The sequence below is a fragment of the Rattus norvegicus genome, chromosome 8, assembly GCF_021556685.1.
Source record: "Rattus norvegicus strain SHRSP/BbbUtx chromosome 8, alternate assembly SHRSP_T2T, whole genome shotgun sequence".
NCBI classification, from domain to species: domain Eukaryota; kingdom Metazoa; phylum Chordata; class Mammalia; order Rodentia; family Muridae; genus Rattus; species Rattus norvegicus.
This window is the reverse complement of record NC_141541.1, coordinates 113914573-113927471: the sequence shown is the minus strand read 5'-3', so window position 1 is coordinate 113927471 and position 12899 is coordinate 113914573. Positions and strand designations below refer to the sequence as shown.

The 12899-nt window shown below is 44.7% G+C and overlaps 1 pseudogene; it reads left to right on the top strand.

The window, feature by feature from the left end:
• The first annotated feature begins 240 nt into the window (after positions 1-240).
• On the top strand, positions 241-776 carry Rpl29-ps14 (ribosomal protein L29, pseudogene 14; annotated as a pseudogene).
• The last annotated feature ends 12123 nt before the right edge of the window (positions 777-12899 follow it).

Genomic DNA, 12899 nt, shown 5'->3' with positions numbered 1-12899 from the left:
GCTGAGGGTGTAGAGTGGCAGGTAGGGTACTTCCCTGGCATTCACAGAGCCCTGGCTTCAACTTCCAGCACCACAAACTGGGTATGTAATTCCTGTGCTCAGAGGGTGGAGGCAGGAGGATCACAGTCAAGGCCAGCCTCAGCTACATATGAGTTTGAGGCAGCCTGGGCTCATGTATGAGACCCCGTTTTAAAAACAACCATCAGGGGAGCCATGGTAACATCAGCTTACCGTGCAGACATGGCCAAGTCCAAGAACCACACCACACCCAACTAGTCCCGCAAATGGCACAGAAATGGCATCAAGCAACCCCAGTCACAGACATACGAATCTCTTAAGGGGGTTGACCCAAGTTCCAAGAAGCACAACAAGAAAGGCCTGAAGAAGATGCAGGCCAACAATGCCAAGGCCGTGAGTGCACGAGCAGAGGCCATCAAGGCCCTCGTGAAGCCTCAGGCCGTCAAGCCCAAGATGCCAAAGGGCTCCAGCCGCAAACTCAGCCGTCTGGTTTTCATCGCTCACCCCAAGCTTGGGAAGAAGATTCGAAGCTACATGGCCAAGGGTCATAGGCTCTGCCAACCAAAGCCCAAGGTTCAAACCAAGGCAGAGGCCAAAGCTCCAGCTAAGGCCCAGGCCAAAGCTCCAGCCCAGGCTCCCAAGGGTGCCCAGGCCCCTGTGAAGGCCCCATAGAACAGGCTCCTGCCAGTGTGAAGACAGATGAACTGCTGGGACACACCTACCTACACACTATCTGCAGATGACCAGTGTCCTATGCTGTTTTTACAAATAAACTTGAGCAAGGAAAAAAAAAAAAAAACAAACAGCAACAAATTACCAAAGAGAAAACCTCTTACATGATTCCGAGTGAAAGAAGTCTTTAAACTCACTGGACAGATCTGGGACTGTGTCCAGGCATACAGTCTTTGTTATATTTTTTGGTGTTTTTATAATTATACAGTTTAAAAGGATTCGAAGGGAGAAGTTGGAAGGCAAGGAGACACAGAGAAGGGGTTTTAGTGTTTGCCAGTGAGGCTGAGTTTGGCAGATCTGAACTAGAGGCTGTGAGGTAGCAATGGAAAGTAGAGATTTAAGAAGTATATCTAGGGTTAGAGAGATGGCTCAGTGGTATAGAGCACTGACTGCTCTTCCAGAGGTCCTGAGTTCAGTTCCCAGCAACCACATGGTGGCTCACAACCATCTGTAATGGGATCCGATGCCCTTTTCTGGTGTGTCTGAAGACAGCCACAGTGCACTCACATATATGAAATAAATAAATCTTTTAAAAAATTTTAAGAAGTAAATGTACTAAAACTTCGAGATTACATGTGACTACCATACTGCTTATGAGAGACTGGTTGGAAATATTAAGAGTCATTGATTTAAGAGGAGAGATAATGATTTAATTTCGAACTTGTTAACTCTGGGATGCATAGTTTCTCCATGTAAACCTGAGTAACATGTCTGACATGCAGTTACAGGTTTAAGAGCCACTAACACACAGACTCAGTGTCTTAAAGTCCCTTAGCCTTCTTATGATTACCTTTATTTTATGACTTATTGTTTTAACGTTTTTAAGATAGGGCCTCATGTAGCCCAAAGTAGCTTCAAGAAACTCTCTAAGTAACTGAGGTTGGGCTTGAACCGCTGATCCTCTCAGACCAGCCTCTAGAGTACTGGGATTATAGGCATACATACATACCACTGTGCCCAGACAGCATTATTTTTAATAGTCTCAAATACCTGGATTCTGATTCCATGTATATGAACACCATATACTGTGCCAAGTAGGGACAGGCTAGGACCCAGCCCTCTGAGAAGAGCAGCGCTGACTAGCTGGTATTCTTTTAGCAACTGGAATCAGAGGATGGGCCGGGAGGCCAAGGCTGGGTCCTTTCAGAAGAAGCCATTGGAGTACCTGAGAGGGGTGGCCATGATGGGTAGGTGGGGAGTGCTGACAAACCACACAGTAGACTCACTTTCTATTGCTGAAACCAACTGCCACACTGAAGCATAGGTGCTGGGGTGGGTCTCGAGAGCAAGGAGCAAATGTGCAATTTGAAGGCAAAGTCCCTTTCTCGTCTTTCAAGCTCACAACGGCCTTCCATTGGAACACCTAAAGGGAAACGGCTGGCAAATGAGAAGTGAGTTTTCGAATCCCAGCATTGCTGAGTATAGAACGGCAAGTTTAGAACCGAGCGGCAACAACTCAGTGTTGGTACCCACACATCAGGAGAGGGTGGGTAGACGCCTTGCTACTCTCATTACTCCGAGCAGGAACTGTCAGTCCAAGCCAACTTTTGCTTTGCTTGGGAGTTTTCCTGAGACAGAGTTTTGCTCCTTATCTCAGGCTAGCTTTAGACTCCCGGTGACCCTCCTATGGCGTTTTAGGCATTGAACCACCTGCATGGTCATCCCCAGGCCTACTGAGCGGTCATTTAAATTCGTTTGTGTTTTCCAGAGCAAGAATAAAGCACAGCTTCTTCATGTGACCCTCTTCCTTTCTGGGGACAAGGTACACTCTGCATTTGAGGACAGACAGAGAGCTTAAGCTAGGACAAGCATGAGGTTGTGTGCTACAAAGTGTTGCTGCGCTTGGGATATGCTTGGTCCCCTCTGAAAGGGGTGGGGACATCTGACGGCCTTTCCTACAAAATTCTCTCTCTCGGGACTGAGAGATTACCACGTATGAACGTGAAACACCCCCTATAGAGGTGGTTCTCAACTTGTGGGTCAAGACCCCCTCAGGGGGTCATAGATCAGATATCCTGTATGTCAGATATTTTTACATTATAATTCATAATAAAAGCAAGGTTACAGTTATGAAGTAGCAATGAAATAATCTTATGGGGTCGCTAGAAACTGACAAACTGTATCAAAGGGGTAGCAGCATTTAGGAAGTCTGAGGACCACTGCTCTAGATGCTCCTAAGTTTGAACACCCAGTCCCCAAATCCAAGGTTATGGAATTTTCAGGGGGTGGAGCCTCCTTGGAGACAGTGTATCACAGGAAGCCTGCCTGGAGGTATTAAAGATCTGTCTTCTCAGGCCCTTACAGATAGGCCCATGGCCTGCTGTCCGACTGCAGAGGCTCTCTTACCCGTCTCCTTGTGCCTCTGTGGCCAAGATGGCCTTTATCCCTTCTCTCTTTTTTTTTTTTTTTTTTTTGGTTCTTTTTTTTTCGGAGCTGGGGACCGAACCCAGGGCCTTGTGCTTCCTAGGTAAGCACTCTACCACTGAGCTAAATCCCCAGCCCCCTCCTTTATCCCTTCTTACATCTTCAGTCAGAAGATTATTTCATTGCTACTTCATAACTGTAACCTTGCTTTTATTATGAATTATAATGTAAAAATATCTGACATACAGGATATCTGATCTATGACCCCCTGAGGGGGTCTTGACCCACAAGTTGAGAACCACCTTTCTTTAAGGTGTTTTGGTCAGCTATTCTGTTACACTAACAAGAAGAATAGTTGATACAGAGGCAAGCAGGCTGTTACAAAGCAAGCTTCACCGCCTTCCCCTGCCCCCGGCTCCCTCCTGACTTGCCTTTTCACACTCTTGCCTGCTAACCCTGAATCAAAGCAGCATGGAACCTTTGCCAGAAGCCCAGCAAATGTTTGTACCATTTATTCAGACTTCAGAACAATAAGCCAAAGGGTACAGCTTCCCAATGTCGTAGACTTCCCAATGTCGTAGACACATTGAATAAATTTCCTTCTTCTGCTCTCTCGGTTAATTTGCCTTAATTGGCTAATCAAAGATGGGTGGCCAAACCTGCCTTGTTGGGATACAGATCGTGACCCCACCAAACCGGGTAACGTGTTTGCTTTTTATAACCAACTCCATATTGGGTACTGTTAAAGCAACTGAAAACTGACTAAGACAAATGTGCTCTTCAGTTATCCCGAGTTTAAAATTAGCATGATGAAAGTCTTCATTCCTTAGATGTTCTAGCCAATCTGATGCGTATTAAATCTCAAACGCTAGTCTCTGCATTACCTCTGCCTCCAGTAGCAAGGAACCCAGTCCCAGACTGAGAAACTCGGTGTTGCTTGGCGGTGTTAACTGCCAAGTGGAGGCACCTGCTACAAAGCTGCCTCTTTGCAAAAACCAAACTAGAAAGCTCCTAATAGGGACAGAAGTGTAAGGTGCGGTGCGTGAAAGCCGCGCGCCTGCTCTGCGGGGGAGGGGCGCCAGGCTTTACCCAAGATACACCTGAAGAGAGGCATAAAAAATGTAACTGTCCAGGAAGGAACAAAGATAAGCAAGAGATCGTGTGCCTCTCTCTTTGTAGAGCTGCTGAAACAACCGACTGGGATTTCCACAGGTTCCATGCTGGAGAAGGAGAAAGCTGGGGCTCTGTAGCCAGCCAGAGTGAGAGCTTATACCGCCTCCAAAATTTCATACAGTGCAGACCACATGAAAGACTGATCGTGAGCCAGGAGCCTAAAGGATGGTGGGTCGGCGATGGGAGGGAGTAGGACCGCTTAGTCCCAGCATGCCTCTTGCCTTTCGTTCAATCCTAACCTTCATGTCAGAACCCAAAGATGGACTTCAAAGTCACCAGATCTCTTTATTTGTTCTCACTGGATAAACGTCCTCTACTTGTCTCATTAGTGGCTGAGCCCAGCTTATTCCGGTTGCCAAGCTTGGAGCCTAAAATCTCCAGGAACAAAAGCACGCAGGGGAAAGTCCTTGGGGAAGAGGAAATCTTGATGTGCTCTTGAAAAGCAGATTGCTTTCTAGATTTACAGCCCCATAAACGAAGAGGAGCCAACCCTCACTGCCTGCTGCCCGCTGCTGGTTTAAGCTACTTTGCCAATTCTGAGGAGCAATAACAGCCCTTTGTTGTCCTACCTGACTCTTTGACCTTATACTCCCTTTGAACTTGACAAGCTCTGGGTTGAAAACACAGCTTTCATTGTGGAGCATCTCAGAATCACAAAATGTCAGATCTAGACAGGAGTTTGGAGCAGGAGAAATCATAAAGGGATAGAGGGAATGCTCTAGTCAAAAAAAAAATGTTATGACTATAAACAAAGGCACCGAGAATTGTGTTATGTTTTATGTCTGAAACCAGTATGAAGGATGGAAAGATACTGTTTGCAATAATCCAAGGAAATAACTTAAAAATATCTTAACAGGTAACTATGAATTACAATGAGAATTATATTGGATGCTGAGGGTAGAAACTTAGAAACGTTATTCATTTTGATGAAATGCGTTATACCATTAAATTATACAGGGACTTTTTTTTCATCTGGAAGACTTAAACATGTTGCACATAAATTCTGAGGTGTTATTATTCAGAATATTATAAAAGTAGAGAGGTAGAGCAAGTTAGGTATTAACAGTTGTTCTGGTCACAGAGCCAACAATAGGTTGCTACCAAGGACAACCTGCCCATTCTTCCACTGAGAGTCACTTGAACCTGCTGAAGTCTACCTATTGCTTCTCAATATCCTGTTTATAGGTGGACACACAGCATCATTAATGATCTTGAAGAAACAAAACTGACCAGATGTATGCTAAGCACTTCTTCATGGTTATTTTATTTACATTTTCTGGTTGAGGCTTTTACACTATTGATTGGCGTGCTGACAAGTACTACATCAGGAAAACAGGCCACGAGCTTGTTATTTATTATGTTACTGACATCATATTAGAAGACCAGAAATGAACAGGGAGGCAAAAATGACTTTTTAGTTGGAAGCACGGGCTGTTTATCATGGGAATGAAGAAGACACACATGTGTTACTCTAACCACAGTAATCCGGACCTAAAATAGTTCACTAGTGACAAGGACCTTTAAATAGAAAGGATCACATCATGACAATTGGCTGGTGTACTTTTCAGCTGGGTTCATTTAATGAGCTCCTATATGTTTCTTTTGTGTGTGCTTTGTTTACAGCCAGAAGATACAAAATAGCCATGGAAATCGCAGTGTATCATGGTTAAAATGTTGTAGTTTAGGGTCCCATGAACTGGATTGGACAGGTATTTCCTGTGAGCTCCTAGACATATATTATTCATTTGAGGCCTAGGACCAGCCTCAAGTTGGAGAGAGTCCTGAGGAAGGGGTGTTTGGGAGCAGTAGATGAATGACTTGAAGTCAGTGACAGATGCAAGTTGACAACTCAATATTCTGCTCGAGCTAGCTCTCTGCTCAAGATAGCTCTTTCTTGCAGGCCAGAACCCAGCCTTTCATTTTGTATAAGCTACTTCCTTAGGAACTGCATATCAATTCAATAACTTACCCCAGGTTTCCTTTTGATTATCCCACGAGTCAGCTCTTTGACTCTAAAGACAGAGCCACACAGCCAAAACTGCCAAGCTCTGCTGCGTGCTGGAGCTGGAACATGGCCCCTTGTTCTCGTACACTATCACCAGCTTTCTGTTTCCCAAGTCCTTCACTGCCTAAATTTGCCTGTCCTGGAACTTTCTCTGTAGATTGACCTTGAACTCAGAGATTTGTGTGGCTTTGTCTCCTAATGCTGTGATTAAAGGCGTGTACCACCATGCCTGGACTTAAGTTTTTCTTCACCTAGAATTTGCTCTGTCCCAGGTTGGCCTTGAACTCAGAAATCTGCTTGCTTTTGTCTCTTGGGATTAAATGTGTGTACCACAATATTTGGGCCCCAAGATCCAGATCAAAAGCCTGTGTCTTCTAGCCTCAAGGTCTGGATCACAAGTATGTCTTTCGTTTCTGGATTATAGCTCACTCCAGATTAAAAGTCCAAACTATTCCTTGTTCGACTGTAACACAAACAATAAACTTAGCTGGGTAGGATCTTGCCGAGAGCAGCACTCCCTAAATCTCTATCTCCTTCCTTAATATCTTTCTGACAAAGTTGTCTCATTAATGCAACTACCTCTGTTCTTTCAGGTCCACGAGGCCCCTCATAGAATGCATATTGCATCCTTATATTTTGCAATTTGAGGAATCCTGTCAAGAACAGTTCTTACACTAATTTATATATTCGTGAATTCATGATTCCAGTGTTCTTTTCCACAAAAGCTGTCCTGAAGGTCACAGTGTTACCATTTTGCTGAGGAACACCAGACACATTCTCACTTCCTAGAATCATGCTATTTCTGATTATCCTGGACTCATTAACCTTGGCAGGGAGAACGTTCCCCAAAGAAGGAACATAGAGTAAAAGACACATTATTATACAAGCAAACCTTATGCCTACAGCAATCATCAGCTCAAGAAGACCCACGATGTGAAACTCTGCTCCAGGGGTGAGAATCATTTCACGCTGTCCCTTCTGAGGCCATGCTGGACCTCGCAATTTGACACGTGTGGCACCTGTTTCTACTTTGCAGGTGGTTGTAGGATGGTATAAATCTTAGTGCTGTGACCCTTTAACACACTTCCTCATGCTGTAGTGACCCCCCTCACTGTAAAATTATTTCATTGCTCCTTCATAACTGTAATTTTGCTACTGTTATGAATTATAATGAAATATCTGATATGCTATATATCTGATATTTGATCCCTATGGGGGTGTCGATCTACAGGTTGAGAACCACTGGTTTAATGAAACCCATAATCAGAGTTTGATACAAAACCAGTCATTAATAGATTATTGCTATTAATATAAAATATGAATACTTAAGAATGATTTGAACTTTTAAATTATATTTATTTACATGTATGGGTGTGGATACACACATGACATGGTCATGTGTGGATGTTAGAGGACAGCTTTCCAGTATTGGTTCTCTTCTTCTATCCTGTAGGTCCCAGAGTTTGAACTCAGTGCCAGCTGTCTTAGTTAAGGTTAATATTGTTGCAATAAAACATGACCAGAAACAAATTGAGGAGAAAAGGGTTTATTTGGTTTACACTTTCACGTGATAGTCCATCATTAAAGGAAGTCAGGACAGGAGATCAAACAGGGCTGGAACCCAGAGGCAGGCACCACACTGTAAAAGCCCTAGAGAGATGTTGACTTGTTTAGCCTGCTTTCTTTTAGAACCCAGGACCACAGAGTGGTGGCACCACTCACAATGGGCTGGGCCCTCCCCCATCAATTACTAATCAAGAAAATGCCCTACAGGCTTGTCTGCAGCCCAATCTTCTACAGTGAGATTCCTTCCTCTCAGATGACTTTAGCTTGTGTCAAGTTGACATAAAACTGCCCAGCACCCCACCAAAGAATGATTTAAATATTTATTTGTGCCTTGAGAGCTTATAATCCAGTTTGAAGGCAGAAGTTGACATTTCTATAAAAGGAACAGAGTTACCGTAGAAGTTCAGATAAAGCATGTGCAGAAGTATTTGCAGTGAAAAACTTGCAGAAAGTCATATGAAGGGCGAAACAGCTGAACTATTAAGAAAAGCCAGCAGTAGATCGCCTCTGGGTACAAGTGTGTGCATGTTATGAAAAGGAAGCATGGAAAAACATACCTTCTGAAGTGGCCTCAGTTGCTTTTGCCTGAATCGTGACCTCAGAAGAGTCACCTGTTGAAGTCAGAGCTGCCTGGGTCTTGAACTGTTGACTTTGGAGCTAAAAAGGCCAAGAAAAGGCAAAGGGAGAAGGCTGCCTACAAGCAGAGGGAAACAGGTCCCACCTGCTCCCGGACCTTGCTCTCAGGCTAACAGCCTCCTGTCCTTCCCAAACAGAGGTATTTAAACCCCTAGGCTGGGGGGTTTTGTTGCACAATATTCTTAGTAAGCAAACACACAGGCGTCTACTTCATCCTGGCCAATCTCTTCCACGAAGTTACTTTATTTGCATTTTTCATTTAAATATTGAGCTATTCATCTATTGTTGCCTGGCTTTTGAGACAGGGTCTCAACTTTGCAGCCCAGGCTGTCCTGAAACTTACTATGTAGCTCAAATTAGCCTCAAACTCATGGCTGTTTTCCGGACCCAGCCTCCCGAGTGTTGGAGTTGCAGTCTTGAGCCACCACACATTACCTAGTCACATTGTGGTGGGTTAAACAGACTTGGCCCAGGGAGTGGCACTCTTAGAGGGTGTGGCCTTGTTGGAGAAGTGTGCCACTGTTGGTGTGGGTTTTGATACCCTCCTCTTAACTGCCTAGAAGACAGTCTTCTCCTGTTTGCCATTGGAACAAGATGCAGAACACTCAGCTTTTTCCGTGCCATGTCTGCCCGACTGGATGCTGCCATGCTCCTGCCTTGATGCTAATGGACTGAATTTCTGAACCTGTAAGCCAGACCCAATTAAATGTTTTCCTTTGTAAGAACTGTTTTGGTCATGGTGTCTCTTTATAGCAATGGAAAACCCTACATACATCTTAAACAAGAACTTTTTCATTATGAGCTTTTGAGAGATGGGGCCTCATTAGGTAGACCAGGTATCTGGAATACATAACCCCACTGCTTTAACCTCCTAAGTGCTGGGAAAGAGAGGTGGTGTAGACAAAGATGGCAGGAGGAAGGAAGGAAGGAAGGAAGGAAGGAAGGAAGGAAAGAAGGGAAGGAGAGAAGAAGAGGGAAGGAGGAAGGAAGGGGGGAAGAAAGAAGAAAGGACTGGGAGGGAGGGAGGCAGAGGGAAGGAGGAAGGAAGGAAGTGTGAGAGGGAGGAAGGAAAAGAAGGGAGGAAGGAAGGGTTCTCTGTTTCTGACATCTTTTGAAATGTGCTGTGTATGTATGTGCATAAGCATGTGTCCAATGTGCATGTGTGTATAGAATATCACGCACTCAAGGCTGGCCTCAAACTCACTATATAGCCAGGGATGATCTCAAGCTTCCAATCCTGCTTTTACTTCCCAAGTGCATGGGACTGCAGGCACTGGCCACCATGCCTGTTTCTGCACTAGTGGGGTTGGAACCTGGAGCTTGATGCCAGGCCGACACTCTACCTACCTACTGAGCTACACCCTTAGTGGTTTTGGTTATTTGAGATCAGGTCATTTGAGACAAGGCAAGGTTGCTGTAGCCCAGTTTAGCCTTTGACCCACAGCAATCCTCCTGCTTCAGCCTTCCCACTAGCTGGGATGTCAGATGTAACCACCAAACCTGAGTAGTAATATCACTCCATGTTCACCAGACTGGCTTCATGGTAAGGGACATAGGTCTATAGCAGGGAGAAACCATAATTCAAATACAGCAATTTTGAAAATCTCTCCAAGGAAGCATTACCTAAACCAAGGCCAATTGAATAAAAGCAAAAGCAATTGCACACAAGCAGGGATTAAATAAACACACACCCAAGAACCAAGAACCAAGAGAATGAGGGAAGATATACTCCACTCTTCTGCAAGGAAATTTCAGTCTCTTCTTTGATGGAGTAAGAAGCAGTGTAGCCCAAGTGCTGCTGCTGCTGCTGCTGCTGCTGCTGCTCCTCCTCCTCCTCTTTCTCCTCCTCCTCTTTCTCCTCTTCCTCCTCTTCTTCCTCCTCTTCCTCCTCCTGTTCTCCTCCTCTTCCTCCTCCTCCTCTTCCTCTTCCTCCTCTTCCTCCTCCTCCTTCTCCTCCTCTTCTTCCTGTTCCTCCTCCTCCTCTTCCCTTAGTATTTTTTAAAAAATTCATTTTACATCTTGATTTCTGCTCCCCCCAAAGTCCCTCCCCGCATCCCTCCTCCTCTTCTCTGAGAGGGTGGAGGTCCCTGTAGGGCTAGGCACGTCCTCTCCTACTGAGGCCAGATAAGGTAGCTCAGCTAGGGGAATGGATTCCACAGACAGGCAACAGCTTTAGGGAGCTATAACCCCTGCTCCAAGGGCTTCTTAAAGGTTCTCAGCCAAGCTTCCTGCTCCTGAACCTCCTTCCAGAATCACTGATATGCTAATCCCGGAGTCTGGGGTGGGGGTGGGGGGTGTTCTGCTCTACAAACCAACAGTGTGCCTTGGGGTTCATCTTATTTCTTCTGCCAGACAGATGCCATTTGGTGTGTTCACTGGCTTCCGCATTTTGTTACTGTTTGTGGTCAGTACTGGGGATAAAATGTTGACTTAGACATGACTCAGCAGTTATGAGTGCTTGCCACTCTTCGCAGAGGACTTGGGTTCAACTCCCAGCACCCATATGGTGGCTCACAACTGCCTGTACCTCCAGATCCAGGGCATCCAACGCCCTCCTCTGACCTTCTAAGCTTCTGCCAGCACACACATACACAACACATACACAGAACATACACATATATAACACATACACAGGCACACACATATACACTCACTCACATACATATAAAGTGGAGAATACATAAATAAAATGGAGGTGGATGTGGTTCCTGGAATACATGCACCAATGGAGATAGATCAAAGATAAGTAAGCTAATTAATTTAGGGAGCGAGCATTAGAAAAATAACAAATACAATAGAAAAAATTTTTTTTTAAAAAAACCAACTTTGGTGTGTGTTATTAGGGAAGCCCGTGTAGCCAGGGCTCTGAAATGGAAGCTTCAGAGGAGAGATGTAATTGATTTTGCATTAAGAAAGGAAGAAACTAGGCTCTTGAGAATTAAAGTGAGGTGCGTGGGACACCCACATCATTACAGAACATGTTATAAGTGCAGTGTTTTTAGGCTGTACCTTGAGACCTACCAGGTAAAAGTGTGCATTTGAAAGGCTAAAAAGCCCCATACTAGAATCCTGTACAGTTCCGAGGGCTTTAACAGATAACACATTTTACCACTCCCCAATCTCTTATCTCATCTGTTTAAAAAGGTTAATGATTGGGCAGGGAAGGTGGTTTTGTGGCAGTGTGTTTGCCTGGTATGTGCAAGGTCCTGGTTCCATCTCCCATACTGTGAAAGAAAATAGCATTCCTGGTATGAGTGAACGTAAAGAACACTTAATGAAGGGACTATTGTAATGCGACATCGTAATCCGGGAGAGAGGCTTGGCTCACATCCAAATACAATAAGGATCAGTGGACATGCAGTCAAAGAGCAGGTCCGATATCAGTGAGTGGAAAATCACCGAAAGGAAACATCCCATCTAGAGGGTTCTTTGTTAGACAGACTCAATTGGATTTTTGCAGGAAGCAGTCTGGGTGATACTGAGGGCAAAGGATAAGGAATTTAATACGGCATCAAAGGAGAGACATTGTTTTTTTGCTGAAATGATCCAGCAGAATTCTTCATAAAAGTGGACTAAGCAGGCAAGGATGGAGTCCACAGTTGGGGTCTGGTAAAAAACAAACAAACAAACAAAAATAAAGGCCTCAGAGGAACCTGACTTTGGATAGACATATTATTAACTTGAGGTCACTGGGTAAAAAAGGAAATCATTTTATGAGCGATATCTTCACAGTCCACAGCTTGAGCTCAGGCTCCTCCTTTCTTGGGTTCCCAAGCTCTGCGCTTACAGGTGTGTACCCTTAAAAGACATAAAACTCTCGGACCCAAGTGGGGAATCTGGGCTAGAAATACTGTTCAGACATCTTTGTCCAAAGGATTCTGTGTAAGGGGCCCTATGCCAAGTGAGAAACTTAGTGTAAAGTCTTCCAGCTGCGCTGAGGATTCAGGGTTGAAGGAGGATCCTGGGAGTTGTTGAAGAGCTTCCTGGGAATTCATGAGTGGGTGTGTCCCTGGGTGAGCAGTCTAAGACTGAACAGAGGGACAGAGAGTTGAGAATCAAATGGCAGAAGCCTGAAAGAAGCTTTGGACCTTGACTCTTGAGGCCTTAGTAGTAGGGTATAACAGTCATGATGGGTACAGTGTTGGGGCACCAGAGTTTGAATGGGAAAGGGAATAAAAGGCACTACCTAGCAACTGGCAAGCATTGGCTTGCATAAGTCACAGCTCCCAGAAGTACTGGGCTTGCAGTTTGCAGAATAAAGACCTGTGTGCATATATGAAGACACTAACTGGCATAATTTGGGTTATCATGATTATAACCAGTCTGGATTCCGGAACCAGTAAGACATGAGAAAACTCAAGATGGTCATGTGAAAATTCTACACTCTGTAGAAACATTATGTGCA